The sequence below is a fragment of the Furipterus horrens genome, unplaced genomic scaffold (genome assembly GCF_987537825.1).
Source record: "Furipterus horrens unplaced genomic scaffold, mFurHor1.1.pri manual_scaffold_10, whole genome shotgun sequence".
Lineage (NCBI taxonomy): Eukaryota > Metazoa > Chordata > Mammalia > Chiroptera > Furipteridae > Furipterus > Furipterus horrens.
In genome coordinates this window covers 16,124,163-16,141,767 of record NW_028327180.1, presented here as the reverse complement: position 1 = coordinate 16,141,767, position 17,605 = coordinate 16,124,163, and the positions used below count along the sequence as shown (strand labels likewise).

The 17,605-nt window shown below is 41.4% G+C and overlaps 1 non-coding gene across 1 annotated transcript; it reads right to left on the bottom strand.

The window, feature by feature from the left end:
• Nucleotides 1-693: 693 nt before the first annotated feature.
• LOC149999288 (U6 spliceosomal RNA) lies at nucleotides 694-800 on the bottom strand. The gene has a single exon (XR_016513890.1). It is a non-coding gene; the product is annotated as a U6 spliceosomal RNA (small nuclear RNA).
• Nucleotides 801-17,605: the final 16,805 nt, after the last annotated feature.

Here is a 17,605-nt window from a genome sequence, read left to right as displayed (position 1 = left end):
TCTGAATTGCTTGCAGGAGCTTCATAGTCTGCCCTGTCTTTCGTGTGGACCAGTTCAGTTCCCCCTCAACCGTCGCCCCAAACTGTCAGACTGCAACAAATCAAGCTGCTAATGCACAAATGGGAAGACACTGTTTCTTCAGGACAATTAAGTTTGTAAGTAATAAACAAGCCAGAAAAATTCTCTCACACAGAAAACACTTAAGAGAACAAACCAAAGCAGAAAAACAAATATGTTTCAGACAGCATGGTAAAAAGCTGGGGGTAAAAGGGCTACAGTAGTTCAGAGAAGAAAAAGATCAATCAAGAAGGGTTTTAATGGAGGAGGTAGGTCTCAGATTGGGCCCTGGAGAAAGGCTAGAATTAGTATTGCAGGGAGAGGAGGCAGGAGGTCATTCAAGGTAAGGAAATAACTGTTAGAAAACCACAGAGGAAAGAATGAGCCTGGCGTCTGGGAGAAGACAGCTCTCCACTGAGAATTTAGAAGCAAGATAAGGCTGACTGGGTGCTGGAAATGCTGGACTGTCAGATTCAAGAGTTTGGACTTAATTCAATACAAATCAAAAGAAGCACTAACAAATATACTTGGGAAAGCAGGGGACGAGGGAAGCTTTTAGGGGAATAGCTCAGAAACAAGGACCTGGGGCTCAAATACCACAGAACTCTCTCTCTCTTCCTGATCTCTGCTTCTTTATATATATTTTTTCTTTTCATGAGTTTGCATGCCATCCTTGCGCAGGGGCCATGCTAATCTTCTCTGTATCGTTCCAATTTTAGTGCATGTGCTGACAAAGCGAGCACTCTGCTTCTTTCTATAGGTTGGCTTCTTCTCCCGAAAATTCAGCTTTCTCTACCCAGGGACTGTGGTGATTCAGCAGCTTCCTAGCTCACCATCCATGGAGAAAAGGCTCTCACCTCTTGCTCCAGCTCCAAATATCCAAGAAAAAGATGTGCATTGGCTTGAATCCAGCACCCCTGCCTAGACCCAGCTCTGTGGTCAGGAAGGTCCAGTTGTGGAAGAAGAAGGCAGCTTCTAATGGACCCCACAGAGAAGCTCGGCCAGATTTGGGAAATAGGGGATGTAGGGAGTAAAGAAGGGGATGGTATAAGGACGTCACCACTAGGACAGAGGTGAGAGTGAGGGAGCAAATGCAGTTTGTCCTCAGATTGAACTAACTCACTGGCAATTCTATGTCAAGAAAACTGATTTATTCTGAGCAAACGCTTATTAATAATCTACTATTCTTAAGTTTCTATTATATCTTTTTTCCCCCTCACTTTAAGTAATTGGCCAGTATTTTGTGTCCTTCTACGCCTTTTTAAATTCTTTTTGGAAAAACAGAATAAAATTAAAATCAACTACATAACTATTATAAAGCTATTATTATGTTAAGACATAGTTCCTGTTTTCAAAGAGCTCTTTGTCTAGGGGTAAGTATATCATGTATACTAACAGCTGAGACAACAAATATAAAATGATAAATGCTTCTAAAGAGGTATCGATAAAATTTGTTGAGTTCAGTTTATCTTACTATAAGAAATAGTATTATTGGACCTATATATTAAAGTAGAACAGAATAGATTAAATTAAGACCTGAAGATATGGTAGTGAAAGGCTTTCTATAGGAAAGAGCAGCTGGAGACTCAATTTGCACGGGAGTAACAAAGAGCAGAATGTGTTGAGGAAACAGTTGGAACCTGACCCTAAAGGGGAAGGGGGCCAAGAGAAGAGGAAGCCTTCCAAATCTGTACCAGCCAGTGAGGCAGCCTTGGGAAGGTGGCAGAGGGATACGGCCCAACTTTTTAATAGAAAAAAGTATGGGACATTGTGACAGGGTACAGAGGAGCAACTGAGATGCAGAAGCAGAAGAGACAGAGAGGCGCTGAGGGGGAGGGAGCCGGGGAATGAGCGCGGTCCTGGGGCAGGTTTACATCCCATAGTGAAGTTCATGCTCACAAGAGATGGGATCACCTCCCACTCCTGGAGGCCCCGGATTCTAACGCTAACTCCCTTAGAGACGTGGTGAGAAGTGATGCGTGGCATCTCCTCCCACACCAACCCTTGTCGGGGCTGCTGGTGTCTCGGTGTGGCACAGTGTACCTGCAAGTCACAAAACCTCACAGTGCCCCTCGCAGTGCCCCGCAGAGGCCCTTGCCCTTGAGGATACAGGTAAAGTTGTTCAAACCCACCACCCACTGTTTGTACGAATCCAAAGTCTTGTGCACAACTCATGCAGGGGATGCTTCCCTTGGTTCCACGATGCCATCTCCTCTGACCTGAGTAGCCTTCCCGCGTGGGCTGACCCTGCCCCACATCACGTCGGCTACGATAGGGAACTGGGTCCCTTTCTTGAGCAGGTAGCCATTCCCTAACTGCTCTCTCATGCGCTGTCGGTGATTATAGTAGGCTTCATGGAAGGTTTCGGGAAAGGGGAAGGGGTTCATATAACAGAAAACAGATTCAAATGGGAGTTTAGACTTATCTGTTTTTGAAAAGCCTTGATTTTTCGGAGGCTACCTCACCTCCCAGAGCACCCAGCCTTGCGCTATCTAGAAAGCTCCTCCTACCCCGTCCCATATTTCCTTTTTCACTCCTTCCATTCAGAATTTCCCCCCGAGGTTGTTAAAGCCTTTCCATTCTCTCACATAGAGCAGTGTTTCTCAATCAAGGATAACTTTGCTCCCCGGGGTGATATTGCAATATCGGGAGACATTTTTTGGTTTTCATAGCTTGGGGGGGGGGGTGATTACCTAGTGAGGTGAGGCTGGGGATGCTGCTAAGCATCCTACCATGCACAGAAGAGTGCACCCCAACAAGGAACTGTATGGACCAGAATGTCAACAGAGCAAAGGTTGAGAACCCAGGATATGCAGCATCAGCTCTCTTGAGCCTCCATACTTCCTGACTCCAAGTGGACATCTTTGTACATCTATAAACTCTGAGACAGTTCCCTCCATGACACTGAAGGGGCCACCAATTCCTGCTGTGGCACATAGGAGCAACAGAGACCCTGAAATTTCCTCTCGCATGAACTGCTCCTCTAAGAAAAAGTTGTGGTTTTGCATAGAACTTTTTCTTAATATAAATAAAGTTCTTATCCATACTCAACTCTACTTACTCTGCCAGAAGGAGAAAGAGGGAAAGAGAAGAATGTAAATAGTGTGGGTGATTCTGTCCCACGTTCCACTAGAGCATATGCCCCAGAGGAGCGCAGGAAGGGAGATGTGAATCCGATGTTCCTTCGCTTGGTCGCTGTGCCTGCATCGCTGCCGTAGTGTGAGCATCTCACCATGTTGAGTGTGATTCAAGTGTTTAAAGATATATATTTTTTGTACAACATGGCCCCTAAATGCGAGCCAACTACTTCATCAGGTGTTTAACTGAGGAAACAGCAATCTGTTCCAAGGCTGGAGGAAAAGCTGGCAGAGTTGGATGGTAGATCAGCCTCAAACGTGCATACAAATGGCCATGTATATTGTACTTTAAGGGAGAATTACAGGATTTTTTTTTCCCCTAGGAAATTTCAGACTTTATATGATTTTCCACCTTGTTCATTGACTTCAGAACCAAACTCTACATAAAATGCAAGTCCCCGTTGGGAGGGGGGAATGGAGGTGTTGGAATAGAACTTTGATGGGAATTAGAGGCTGGGATTGTGTAAAGAAAGAGAAAAGAAGAAAGAGTGAGCAAAGGTCAGAAAGGCAAAGAAGACAAAGAGAGCAGCTTCTCTCTCCATTTTCAGGGGCGTCTCTTTGAAAATTGAAGGGATGAGTTTACTAATTTTAATATAAAAGGGGAGCTGTGCCACAAAGAACTCAGTCTGTTGCAATATTAGTATTTTAAGGACTTTACCACACAATGTAGAATCAGGGTCTGCAAATGTACAATGTAATATCTGTTGAATTTTTAATACTCTTTTTCTTGTGGGCCATATTTACCTTTTAATTGAAAAAGTTATGTATTAGCTTGTGTTTCTTTCTTTAATTTAAAAAGCCACCAAGTGTATGGCATAAACGCTAAACAAAGTGTTTAAATATTAAATAGCAGGTAACAATGGCAACTCTCGCAGGTGTGCCTTTGAAGTGTAGGTTTATGTTGAGTGTGCCAGTGGTTTTGCGTGTGTGTGCAAACAGAAAGGCTAAAAAACAGGTGGTCACTGGGTATCTCAACCTTTGCTGGGGCTCATTCTGACAATGGCCCACTCCTGATAATTTCAAATAGAGATTATTCTTCTAATTGTTAAGATGAGATGGGGAAAAGGAAAATTAACTCATCAATATTGCATGGGTCAAAGTTTTATGCAAGATTTTGAGATATAAATTGTCTAATAATCATTTCAGAAATTCCCATTTTAATTAAATACAATATTTTCAAAATTGTGCTATGGTGCATGGCATAGCCTTTCTAACTTGAGAACCTTCTGAATAATGCACTAAATAAAGGGAAAATTGTTCTCTACCAAGTACTACTTTTAACACATAAAATTTTATGACTTTCTTTTATTTAGGCACAAATTAAGGATGTGGATACTCTCTCTGGACCAAATTGCTACCCTTTATTGTCAAGACTTTAGTCCAGTATTCCTATAAACTCAGCTTTATGAAAAGCAGTCTAGAGTGACGAATCACAGAAATTAAATACTGGATTGGAAGTATTGGAATATTAGAAGGAATGTAGAAATAGAAGAGAGTTACCTAGTAAGTTTTAGTTGACTTATACAATAACACTATTAGAAAGGAAGTATTGTTTGGAGTCCAGAGAATGAACATATTAAAGTCAAAGTTATAAATGTCTGAGACAGAATTTGAATCTGGTCCTGTGGCATTCTACAGTTCTTACCCTTTTCTCTACAACATTCTGTTCAGCTACCTAAACTCCATAATTAGTTCAGTAATATTGTTTCCTAATATAACTACATTCAAACTTCACTAGAATACTATTCACTTTAGATTTATAGTCTGTCCAAATACTTCTGTACAATCTAAATTAATTGGGACAATACACCTAAATACCATGGAATGCACACAATTAAGATTTATTTCTCACATTATAGCCCGGTGCATTTCAGGCAACTTCCCTTGGTAGCTTTCCTCCAACAGGTGACCCTGGGGTCCAGTCTCCTTTCTAAACTTGAGGGCCCCTAGGCATTCATAGTAAGGAAAAGGAAAGCCTGGACAGTCGCTGGGGGAAGGCGGGTGCAGGTTACAATCATGGAGCATGTCACTTCCACTACACTAGGGTCCAGACCCAGTCACATGGATTCAACTTCAATGCAAGGGAAGCTGAGATATGGAGCTTTCCTGTGTGTTCAGAAAGAGAAAGATAAAATCAAATTTGGGGAACCCATAGTATTGTCTCTTAACTTCCTTTTTTTTAAGTATATTTTATTATTTTGTTATAGTAGTCCCAATTTTTTCCCCTTTGCTCCCATCTGCCCAGTACCCCCCTTCCCTCCAGAAATCCTACCCCTCTTAGTTCATGTCCAGGGGGCATGCATATAAGTTCTTTGGCTTCACCCTTTCCTATATTATTCTTAACTTACCCCTGTCTATTTTGTACCAATCAATTATGCTCCTTAATCCCTGCACCATTTCTCTCTCTCCACCCCCTCCCAGCTGATAACCCTCCAAATGATCCCCGTACCTATGATTCTGTTCCTGTTTTGGTTTGCTTAGTTGGATTTTGTGTTTATTGTTTTGATTCAGTTGTTGATAGTTGGGAGTTTGTTGTCACTTTAATGTTTATAGTTATGATCTTCTTTTTCTTAAGTAAGTCCCTTTGACATTTCATATAATACTGACTTGGTGATGATGAACTCCTTTAGCTTTACCTTGTCTGGGAAGCACTTCATCTGCCCTTCCATTCCAAATGGTAGCCTTGCTGGGTAGAGTAATCCTGGCTGCAGGTTGCCTTTAATCACATTGACTACTGCTTGCCAGTCCCTGCCTGCCTGCAAAATGTCCTCTGAGAAATCAGCTGATAGTCCTATAGGCACCCCCCCTGTAGGCAACTCTCTGTCTCTCTCTTTCTGCTCCCAGGACTCTCTCTTTATCTTTTACCTTTGACATATCAATCATGATGTGTCCCGGTGTGGTTCCCTCTGGGTCCAGCTCACCCAGGACCCTCCATGCTTCCTGAACCTGTATGTCCATCTCCTTCACAAAATTTGGGAAGTTTTCCTCATTTTTTTCAATTCTTCTTCATTCTGCACTGGTTGACTGTTTTTTTCTTCCTTATGTTCCATATCATTGATTTGAACCCTGGTTTCCTTCCCTTCACCATTGGTTTTGTATGGATTTTCCTTCATTTCACTTAGCATAGCCTTCACTTCTTCTCTTATGTGTTTGCCATACTCAGGCATGTCTGTCAAGCCTGTGAGCATCTTTATCACCAGTGTTTGGAATTCTCCATCAGTTAGGTTGTCTAGCTCCTCATCTGTGAGGCTGGCTATCCCCTCGTCGCTTAGTTCTCCCACTGGAACCTCCCAAATCTGTTTCCCCTTTTGGGCCATTCTTCCCTCTCCTCATTCTGTCAGGCTCCTGTGTTTGTTTGCCTCAGCATCCCAGGTAGAGCTGTAGCTCCTATTACATTGTAAGGGGCGGAGTCTTAGGGATTCGTCAGTGCTGGGCGACCTGTTTTGCCACGTCGTGGTGCTGTATGTGGAGGAGGGGTCCGAGAAGGAACAGTGCCGCCTGCCCAGCACTCGCCCCTTTCCAGGCACCTCTCCCACTTCCACACCGGACTGGTGCCCCTCAAGCAGCTGCTGTGGCCGTCGTTCCCAGAGTGGATGGGTCTACGAACACTCTAGGACCTTGGTGGCCCTTTAAACAAGCGGACTCTGCTGAGAAACCGGCAGTTTCTGCCTCCACCCCAACCCCCACTGGTCTGCGCAGTCAGAAGCAATGAGGCTTGATTTTCTCCGGGGCTGAGACCGTGAGCTGCGAAGTCTGGTGAGGAGCTCGGAAACGCTGCCCAGGTGTCCCTTCTGACTTTTTAAAACGCGTGATTGTGCTTTCTGCTGGCCTGCCGCTACTGCCACCACCACACCCCGTCCTCTCTGCCCGGTTCAGTCCCTCTTACCTGTCTGGATGAGTATTTCTTCTTTATATCTTTGTTTGTTGGACTTCCATGTAATTTGATTTTCTGGGTCTTCTGGTTGTTTCTAGTTTTGAGGTACGTAGTTGTATTCCTTCTTAGTTGTGGAGGGTGACGCAGCATGTCTTCTACGCCTCCATCTTGGCCGGAAGTCTTAACTTTCACAGAAGTAGCATGTTTTGCAATGGGAGGCTTGAGGTAGAAGAAGAAAATTGTGCCTGAATATTAGTGGAAAGAAGCCAAGCAGACAGCTGTGAATATCAAATAGCCCAGTCAGAAAAATACAAAGAAAGGGGAGGTGATCCAATAAGGTCAGATTCCAAGTGCCTGGAGAGCAGGAAAGAATATGGGTAGAAAATGGGTAGAGAAAGTGGTTTAGAACTAAGAGTATGTAAAAATATTATAGCTAATATTTATTGTTTACCACAAGCCAGTCATTAAACAGGTTGTTAATCCCCATAACAACCCTATGAGGTAAGTTGTAATATCTCATTCTGCAGAAGAGGAAATTGAGGCCCAAAGTTTCCATGATTTAAGAGAGTCACACAGCTGGGATATTGGACTCTACGCTTTTAACCTTTATATTTTACTGCCACTCTAACAGACAAACACTGCTGAATTTCCTCTTTTGTGGGATACCTAGTTTATGACATAGAGGTAGGTACTTTTTCAAAAGAAAATGTAGAAGTCTAGATGTCAAAGTTCCAAAGTACTTTTTCACCCACTGTTTCATCAGGCTGTATTGGGCCTTTCTTCCTGACCTCATTTCCTGTTTGCAAAGTAATTATTTTAAAGACTAAATGAACTGACAGGTACCTTAGTTCATTACCCTGCTTACAGACCCATCTTTGCTATTCCCGATAAGAGGAAACCCTACTTATAAATGAAATTCCTCCAGAGTAGGGAGTTCACAGCTTCCTTTGTAATCGATCTCAACATTTTAGGTCTGTAAATAGAGTAGATATATGGCATTTGGAATGTATGGAAAATCTGGAATTCTTTATAAAATTTCAGGAAGGCAAAATGTCTGCTTTCTGCAGTCCCTCTACATTATCTCATAGAGAGGTTGACAAATCAACCTGGGCATTGTCTCCTTTCTTCAATTAATCCATCCCACATGCTTCTTTCCTATTTGAGTCACTGTATTTTGGTCTCTGTATAGGGGCTTCATCTGTACCCGACTAATACATCAGTACGTATGAAACACCTGATGAGTGTTTACAGGTTAAAGATTAACATATTACCAAAAAAGGTGAGCAGAATTGTGGTTAAATTTGCTGCACTTGTAAGCCTGTCACTGTGGTCTGTATGTTTGTGTCCCCACCCAAATTCATATGTTGAAACCCTCATCCTCAAGGAGGTGGGGGCTTTTCAAGGTGATTAGGTCCCGAGAGCAGAGGCCTCATGAGTGAGATTAGTGCTCTTATAAAAGAGGCCTCACAGAGCTCCCTGGCCCCTTCCTCCATGTGAGGACGCAAGGAGAAGTCTATGACCCAGAAGACAGCCTTCACTCGACCATTCTGGCACTCCAATCTTAGACTTTCAGCCTCCAGACCTGTAATATATAAATCTGTGGTAGAACTCCAGTTTTAGTGTGGCAGGATCAACCGTTCTTAAAGATTGCTCTGGCTAATGTGATGTAAGCAAAGTGATATGTCGAAAAGACCTGGTCAAAGTTTTTGTTTTTTAATAGAAAACTGTGAGTGCTATGCTGGTGACTCAGCCTCCACCATCCAGATGAGGACAGCACTCTGGAATTGCGATTTTGTTTATGGGAGCCTGAACACACTAAGACACATGTATAATTTGGACTGAACACATTTCTCTAGGATTAGAGTCAAAATATTTAGCAATTCGTCCGATATAGACCAACCAATCGGAATAGTTCTGGTAATGACTTAAGATCAACATGCAATGATTTATATCAGCTCTGCATTTGGTTGAGTAAAAGGTGATTAGAATTAATTGGGCTAAAATCTGAAGGTGACCCAATACACAGTACCATTGAAATGAACTGAATTTGAATTGCTCTGTTACAAAGATCTGTTATCTCTTATGTGGGCAGTTCTCATTGCCCTGAAGTCATCTTCATTCCTAAGGATCTCAGAGAACAGTTTGACATGTAAATTCCTGTCTCCTCAGCTGAAACTATGAGCTGGGATTATCCACCAGGCCCCTTTTGTGTGAGGTTTGGTTACATTAAGAACTAGTTCCATCTTCTGAAGATCTGGAGCAAAAAGAGCAATGCCCAGCAATCACAACAAAGGAGTGAACCCCCCAGATAATTACAGCGTACCCCTGTACTTTTTTGGCTCCTTTCCTCTTGAACAGTAACCTGATCAAGAATTAGCCATGTTTGTACCATAGTTTAAGAAAATACCAAGTTTTCTTACAAGTAGCATAGTCTACTCTTCCCTTTTTATCTTGTTTACTCTAGGTCAAGTTTGATTAAATTAACACAGGGAATGTAGCTTTATTTTAATTCTGTTGACTTCCCTTGATTATTTTTTAGGTCCATCTCTATAGATAGAGAAATTTTATGTATCTTGATTGAATTTTATTTTTCAACTTCTTTTTGTTTTTCTATTACAGTTGTCCCATTTTTCCCCCATTGCTCTCCCCTGCCCTGCCCACCTCCCCCTTCTCCCATGTCTCTCCTCTCCCACAATCAACTCCCACCTGTTGTCCATGTCAATGGGTTATTTATAATAGTTCCTTGACTAGACCCTTCCCCTTCTTTTTCCCCTTTTCCCCCTCCCCCCTCCTCTCTGGTCACTGTCATTCTGTTCCTTGTTTACATGTTCTGGTTTTATTTTGCTCATTTGTTTGTTTTGTTCATTAGTTTCCTGTATTATGTGACTTTATATGGTATTTGTCTTTTGCCACCTGACTTATTTCACTAAGCATAATACTCTCCAGTTCCATCCCTCTTGTCCCAAAAGGTAGCAGCTCCTTCTTTCTTTCTGCTGTGTAGAATTCCATTGTGTAAATGTACCATGGTTTTTTGATCCACTCATCCACTGATGAAGTAAAATCCTACCATGAAATTGTTATTGAAGTAAGCAGAAGGCATGGGTTCCTGAGGAGGAGTACTAGAAATCTCCTCATACAACCATTGGTTAAAAACTAGGAAAGATCATTATGGCTTTGTCAAAATTTCATCATGTCCAGTTGATCCAATGTTCCCTGTTGGTTGGATGAAAGTGAAAAAGAAAGAAAGCGTCAGTTAAAATCTAACTCAAGAATAATGCACCCATCTTTGTAATACGCTTAAAACAGAGGTAGAAAAGTGATCTGGACTTTGACCACAGTGAACTGCACGCAAAGGTAATTGAAGAAAGGACTATAATTTAGCAATTCTCAACTCCCCCGTATAAACCAGTTAGTTGGCGTGTTAAGATAGTTACCCAGCGTCATTTTGCCAATGACCACATGACTTTGAAGACCTCCATCCCCTTTTTATCACTACCTGACACTTTCATTCTTCTGTCTCCCACCTCCAGTTTCTCATTCCTCCCTCTTCTCTATTCCCAGCTGCAGCAGCCTGGGCACAATTGTTTCATTTCCTGTACTTTGGGGCAGCATCAGCATCAACCTGGCAGCTTGTTAGATGCTGGAATTCTTAGGCCCCACCCCAGACCCACTAATGGGAAACCCCAGTGGTAGGGCCTGGTAATCTCTCTCTCTTTTTAAAAATTATTTATTTGTTTCTTTGTTTTATTTTTAGAGAGAGGGGAAAGGAGAAGAGAGGGAGAGAAACATCACTGTGTGCTTGCCTCTCACTCGCATCCCCAGGTAAGGACCTGACTTGCAACCTGGTCATGTGTCCTGACTGGGAATCGAACCAGCGACACTTGGCTCGCAGGCTGACACTCAATCCATTGAGCCACAGCAGCCAGGCCTGGTAATCTCTTTTAATGTGCCCTCCAGGTGATTGTGGTGCATGCTAAAATTTGATAATCACTCTTCTAGGAAAGAGAATTTTTAGAAGTCTGAAGTGCTTGAGGACCTCAAGTGAAGCTCTGATTCTCCAGGGACCTCAAAAAACCCTTTGAATTGGAAGCAAGATCTTCAATACTCAGAATCAATCTTGATATTCTATGACAAACCTCTGAAGGTAAATAACATTTTTTGAGAGCACTTTCTAGACACAGGTACTGTGTTAAGTACATATCCTGTTGTGGTATCAATAATCTAAATTTTAAAAGATTAAGTAATTTGCCCTGGGTTATAGAGTTAGTAGGTGATAGAGCCAGGATTCAAAGCCATGCCAGCCGACTCTGCTGTACTGCTTGGTTTGCCAGTCCTGTGAAAAGGGGACATGAAATACAGCTCTAGGCTGGAAGTTTCTGCTTGGACTTTTCCTTTAAGGAGGTTGAGACTTGAGGTTCCTTGCATGCACCCCAGGCTTTCTGAATTATCTGCAGAAGTTAATGTTTGCTTGAATTTCTCCGTGAGTGTACTTGCTGGGATTAATATGTTGATTGAACTACTGGGTCCATAATTTACTAATGTACCAGTACCAGTAATTGTGTTGTGTTCTAGTATCACAAGCTTATGGGGCCATGGAAGTAACTTACAATGGATAAAAAGATATGTGTATATTATATTGCATTTTGTTCCTTGGCAGTTTTTGTTGTTATAATTGTGTTATATATATATATATATATATATATATATATATATATATATATATATATATATAAAATAGAGGTACATATAATATATACATATATATACACATAATAGAGAAAATTTAAATATAAATTATATTTTCAAACAAAACTTCATATGATGGAATAAGAGCAATATAATTTATAAATAAGTAGGGTAATAATAGTATATGTTGAAATGATGTAATTATAAAAATAATTTTCCTGGACTTGTTTCTCCTCTGAGATATATAATTATTGTAAAAAAAAAAAAAGTGTGCTTTTGTATGAAGTTAAAACAATAAAGTATAAGTTACATATATGGATCTATAAGGAAAATCCCAAGACTTGAGGTACTTATTTGGTGCGTTATACAAGCAAACAATATCTATTGTCATCACACAGCAGCAATCTAAGTCTTCTCAGCCTCTACTTAGAGGACATGGTCCTACTACATTCATGGTCAAGGCCATTAAAAAGCTTTTTTTTTAAAGTAATGAACTAGTTTAAATTGAAACATATCTACTTGTTTTGATAAAATATTAAATCTAGCTGTAATTAGGACTAAGTATTTCAAAATAGAAGGTGGTTTAAATATTAATAACTGATGTGGATATACTTTCCATATAAGAAGTATTTTATGTGTTTCATTTTTACACATGGATATTTAATGTCAAAATGTTGTGCACTAAGAAAACCATATAGTGCTCGGTGAAAAACTATCAACACCAAAAGATTTGCATCTGGTAGGGATTTGTGCTGGGAAAAGGGAAAGGATATCTAACCTCAATTTTTCCTAAAATTTCATTATATCTGTTAAAAAAAAAAAGTCCTACCAAGCAATTAATCACACTTCATATTCAAAGAACTAATAAATTGTTGCCCCCAAAAGGATTAGAAGAAACAAATGCGATATAATAAAAATATCATTTGATATTAGAATGAATTAATTCCTCCCTGCACCAGCCAGATGAAGTGGGAAATACTCAGCTGCCTTTGTTGGGACAAACTCAAAACTTGGATTAGGTCCTTGAAATGAACAGATGACCCCTGGATAAGATGATTCAGTAGCTTCTTTAATAATATACCATTACTCTGCTTCCCTTGGAACCCGAATCATTCAACTTGGGGAGACTACAGGTGAAAGGGAAATTTGACAGTTGCCGAGATTTAGTTTTAGTCTGCTTTGTAATGCATTACCCATAGCAAATTTACCTCTATCTTTAGGAATAAAGATGACATCTGTCATGAGCTTCTTACATTTTTCTGTCTGCTATTTCCAGTGTCATATATCTGACATGTGATAAACTCCCTTTATAAACTCTAATGTTAAGAAAAAGATTTTATTCATTTTGGGTGCTCACATGGCTATTCTTGACCTACTTGCAAATATATGACAAAATACACTGCACATTTTCCTATTCTGACATTTGTATTTCTGACATTGAACACATCTTTTAAGAATAAAATCATCTTTATTATGTATACATAGGCTTCAGAAAATTAAAACTTAAAAATTCATTTGGCCTCATTTTATAGTTTACCTTATTGTCTGCCCTTGATGTATTAACATTTTATATCACAAGAAAACACCTCTTTTTTCTTTTTGCTTTCATAGCTCAACATTCAAATCCTGAAGCATTTTGTTTCTCTGCAATCATCTTTCTTAGAATAAAAAAAAAATACGGTTGATCAAAATGTTGTCTTAGTTGTTACTGACAGCTGTTAAAATGCTGCTAAAAATATAGTGCCAACTACTGAAAAGCTAACGGCTCCTGTGAAGTCCTAATGAGAAATTCTAAATGAGTTTTTCATCAAGTTCAACAGACTCTTATGTTTCCCACACCTGACCCACTAGATTGTTTCACTTTTCTGTGCTTGCTATTGCACATAATATCAGAGGAACATTCTCGATCCATAATCCTAATGAGCACATGAACCGTGCAGTTATTTATGTCAGATTAGCAGTTATTTAAAAGTGATGAATTTCCTGTACTAAACTAAGAAAAAAAGCAGAGGGAAAGAAAAGAAATGAAAAATATCTTCATTTTTATTAAAATAAACTGCTCTAAGTAACCCCCCCAACCACTGTACATTATTTCTAAATTTAGAACAACAGTGTAGGCACAGTGAAATCTGATTTGCTTCTAATAATACGGTATACTAATTGTGATGCATCGGCTGTTTGGTGCTCTGTCATCTCAAAATCTGGCTATAGAAACATTAGGTTTGTGTATTTTCTATTTAAAAGGACTGCAAATAAAGTTAAGGTAGACAGATGAATAAATAGGTTAAAAATACAGAAATTAATGAATAACCAAAGCTAATGAGCATATTCCAACAAGTCTTGAATTTGATCTATTTTGGATATTAACAAAAACCCTGATATCTTTTGTATTTATCTTCTGGCCCACAATTTCTTATTTGCTTGCAATGTTTATAAACTCTAACTTGTGTGTTTTGCAATAAACAAAGAAGTTTTATCTTATATTATTCCTCGATTAATCTTCTCTCTCCAACAACCCCCTCCTTTCTCTCTCTGATTCTGTCTTACTCAACTCTTTCCAACAGCTGGTAAGAGACAGGAGGGGGGAAAAAAGCCTAGCTTTTTAGAAAGAAAAAAGCCAGCATGGCCGGGCTTATTAATGAAGTTAACTATGACCAAATGCTTAGCCTTTAACTTTTAAAGCTTATTGAATTAAATTATGATACCTACTGCTCTTTACTTTCTGTAAAGTAAATAAGTAAGTAAATATATAAAGAAGAAGTATTTAATACATTTCAAAATATATTCAAATGGGGGGGGCAACTCAATGCCTACCCACCCCCATCCCTCACCCCTAGTGTCAGCTGTTTGAAAAAATGGGATAAGGATCAGGGAACCCAGGGGTGTGGCTCTGTTAAAATTGAAATAAAGAGGAAGGGAGGATTTTTTTCCAACACAAACTTAGATGATATTAGGCTTTGTATCTGAAGTTATATAATAGAGGATGTGATGTCACATGTAAATTGCAAATGCTGAGTCGTGCACTTTATGGTGGCCAACCTCAGGGAGTCTGACACTAATGGGCTGAAGGAAGGAGGTGTCCTGTGGTACAGCGACTGTGAACGAAGGGTGGACAATTGCCAGAAAGGCAGCTATCTGATGCTGCTTCAAGAATTAAGACTATTTGGCAGCTGTAAAGTCTCCGACTATTTGGAGACGAAGTGAATACCCTTTTCTGTGCTTTTTCTTTCTTGGTTTTTATTTCTTAAAAATAAATTTCCTTCCTTTTGCAAAGAAAAAGTATACTAGGCATATAATTTTTTAAGTTGATTGAGCTCTTTATTAATGAGCATTAGAATGAAGAGTATTCCAAATAACCAGAAACCCTTGCGTCCTCATCTTTTATGGAGTCTCTTAGAGGTTTTCTTTGCCTGTGGGATAATTCCAGGCAAAATCTGTGTCACCTTCTCCTTAGATGAGGGAATCTCAGATCTGCCTTTAAGGGTGACACAGGACCACTCCTTGTCTTACAGCCAGCAAAATAAAATGAAGAGAAGGTGGAAACTTAATTGTTCAAGCGTTTGGGCAAATATCTAAATACATAATTGGATATCAAAAAACAAATATAGGTTTGTTTATCATTAATTGTAAGATCCTCTAACATCTCTCCCAACGGACAGGAGAAGCATATCTTTCAAAACATTATATACCGATGCTAAAGAACTCAGTCTTAGTTTTACAATACCAAACTGTTTTTAAAGGCAGGAAAGGTAAAAATTTGAGAAAGGATGAGAAAGAAAAAAAAACACAGAAAAAATCATCCACATTTCTAAAATGTTGTGGTTATAACACAATAGTTTGATCCCTGACAAGCTGCCTGTAGTGGAAATTATTCACTAAAATAGTATTGGGGTACCTAGTATAGACTATGTATGGTAAATCATTTTACAAATGAGGAAGAATGACTAATTGATCGATTTTGTAAACAGAGTTTACAACATTTGGGTTAACATAAATAAGAGTTTTCTCTAACACTTTATTATGAAACATTTCAAACATACAACAAAGTTGAAGCAATTTTACAGTGAACACCACACACCAAGCACCTACAATCTACCATCAAAATTGAACTATATGCATGCTTTATCACATATCTATTTATCCTTCTGTCTACTTTATCAGTCCGTTCATGTCAACCCATCTTATGCCCGATGCATTTCAAAATTCAGTTTTTGCAGTCAGTGCACTTCTAAATAGTGGTTCTTTTTAAACCCCATTGAATATATACTAATATGCTAATTTGACGATACATTGTTGTTATTTTCTTGCTTTCACCTAAAAAATACCTTAAGGATTCTACATCCCAACAAAGAAGGAAACTGAGGCAAAAGGTTGTTTTGCTAAAGGCAAAATACCACTTTGAACCATCTAAGAACGAAGCAGTGCCAACACTGGTAGGTGACCCATGAAATGGGAAGGTTGATATTCGGACAGGGGTCGCAGAAAGGCGGTGCTTGTTTTAACAGGGCAGCTCCGTGTTTAACAGGGTTTGTTGTGGGAAGGGATTAGCAACTTTCCCAGCTATTTAGAACGAAAAGGGGTTAGAACCCAGAATAAAACGAGGTTAGGGAATGGGGGAGGGAGGGGTTCAACAGCCTGTAGAAAAAGGAGTGTTAAGCCGAAAAGGGGTGTATGTGGTCAGTTCTTGGGATTTAACTGAGTCATCAAGGACCACAAGCAGAGGAGCCTGTAAGTGGTAGTGACATTCACAATGCGTTCTCCCATCCCAGTCTTCCACCAAGGATAAGTGTAACAGTGTGGTGGAACAGTCTGGAGCTGAAGCGTATCTCTCGGGCACACACACACACACACACACACACACACACACACACACACACATCCTTTGATGGGGGTGATTTGTGTAGCACGGGATTGGTGACCTGGGATTTGGGGGAGGCTTCGGAGCCAGGAAGCTGCTCTGCAGGCCAGTGGGAGCAGGAGAATCCCGGGATCGCGGGTCTCCCAGCAACATCCTCCACCCACACCCCCGCCGGGAGCACGCGCACACGCGCGCCACCCGCAGCCCTCCTTACTCTGTCGCCCCCTTTCACTTTCGCGTCTGCGTAGGTGTTTGCCCGGGCGGGCACGAGGGCGCACAGAGCAGCTCGGGGACGCGCGGCGCTCCGAGAGTGGAGGGGGAGGGGCCCTGGCACACGGCCCCTTCCCAGGATAGCTCTGGGGACCCGCTGCCCGCCGCGTTTCAGACGCTGTCAGAGCTAGGGGACCAGTAGCAGCCGCCACTCCTCACCCCTCCACCCCTAGCGCCCCCGTGCGCAGACCAGCCGCCCTTCCTCGGCACCCCCCTCCCATGGTGGGGGTGGGGCAGAGGCGCAGTGAGCCCCAGAGAGTGAGGAGAGCAGCAGCCTCCCCGGGTGGGCAGCAAGGGAGCAGGAAAAGAAAGTTTTCCCTCCCGCCCCCAGCGCGTAGTCCAGAGTCCACTCTGTCCCCCGCAGGTGGGAACTGCACCTGAGGCCGCGGCGCGAGGTCTGGGCCGGACTTTGGGAGGACCTTGGTGAGGGGTGGTGGGCTATGTGCACTGGGGTTCCTTTTTCTCTCTGCCTTCTTGCTGCCACTAGCTGGGGTGGGAGGGCGCCACTGGAGCCCCCAGACCGTTTCCCACCAGCTGGTGGCAGGACGCTTTGCTACCTCCTCCTGCTGGTGAGGGTGTGACCCGGGGAGGGGGCCGCGGCGCTGAGGGTTCCCCCTGCGGCCTTCCCCACCCCTACCACATACACGCACACACACGTACAGACTCACACACTCCGACACCCAACCTGTCACAGGCCACCCCAGGACCAGAGAGGGGGCACGG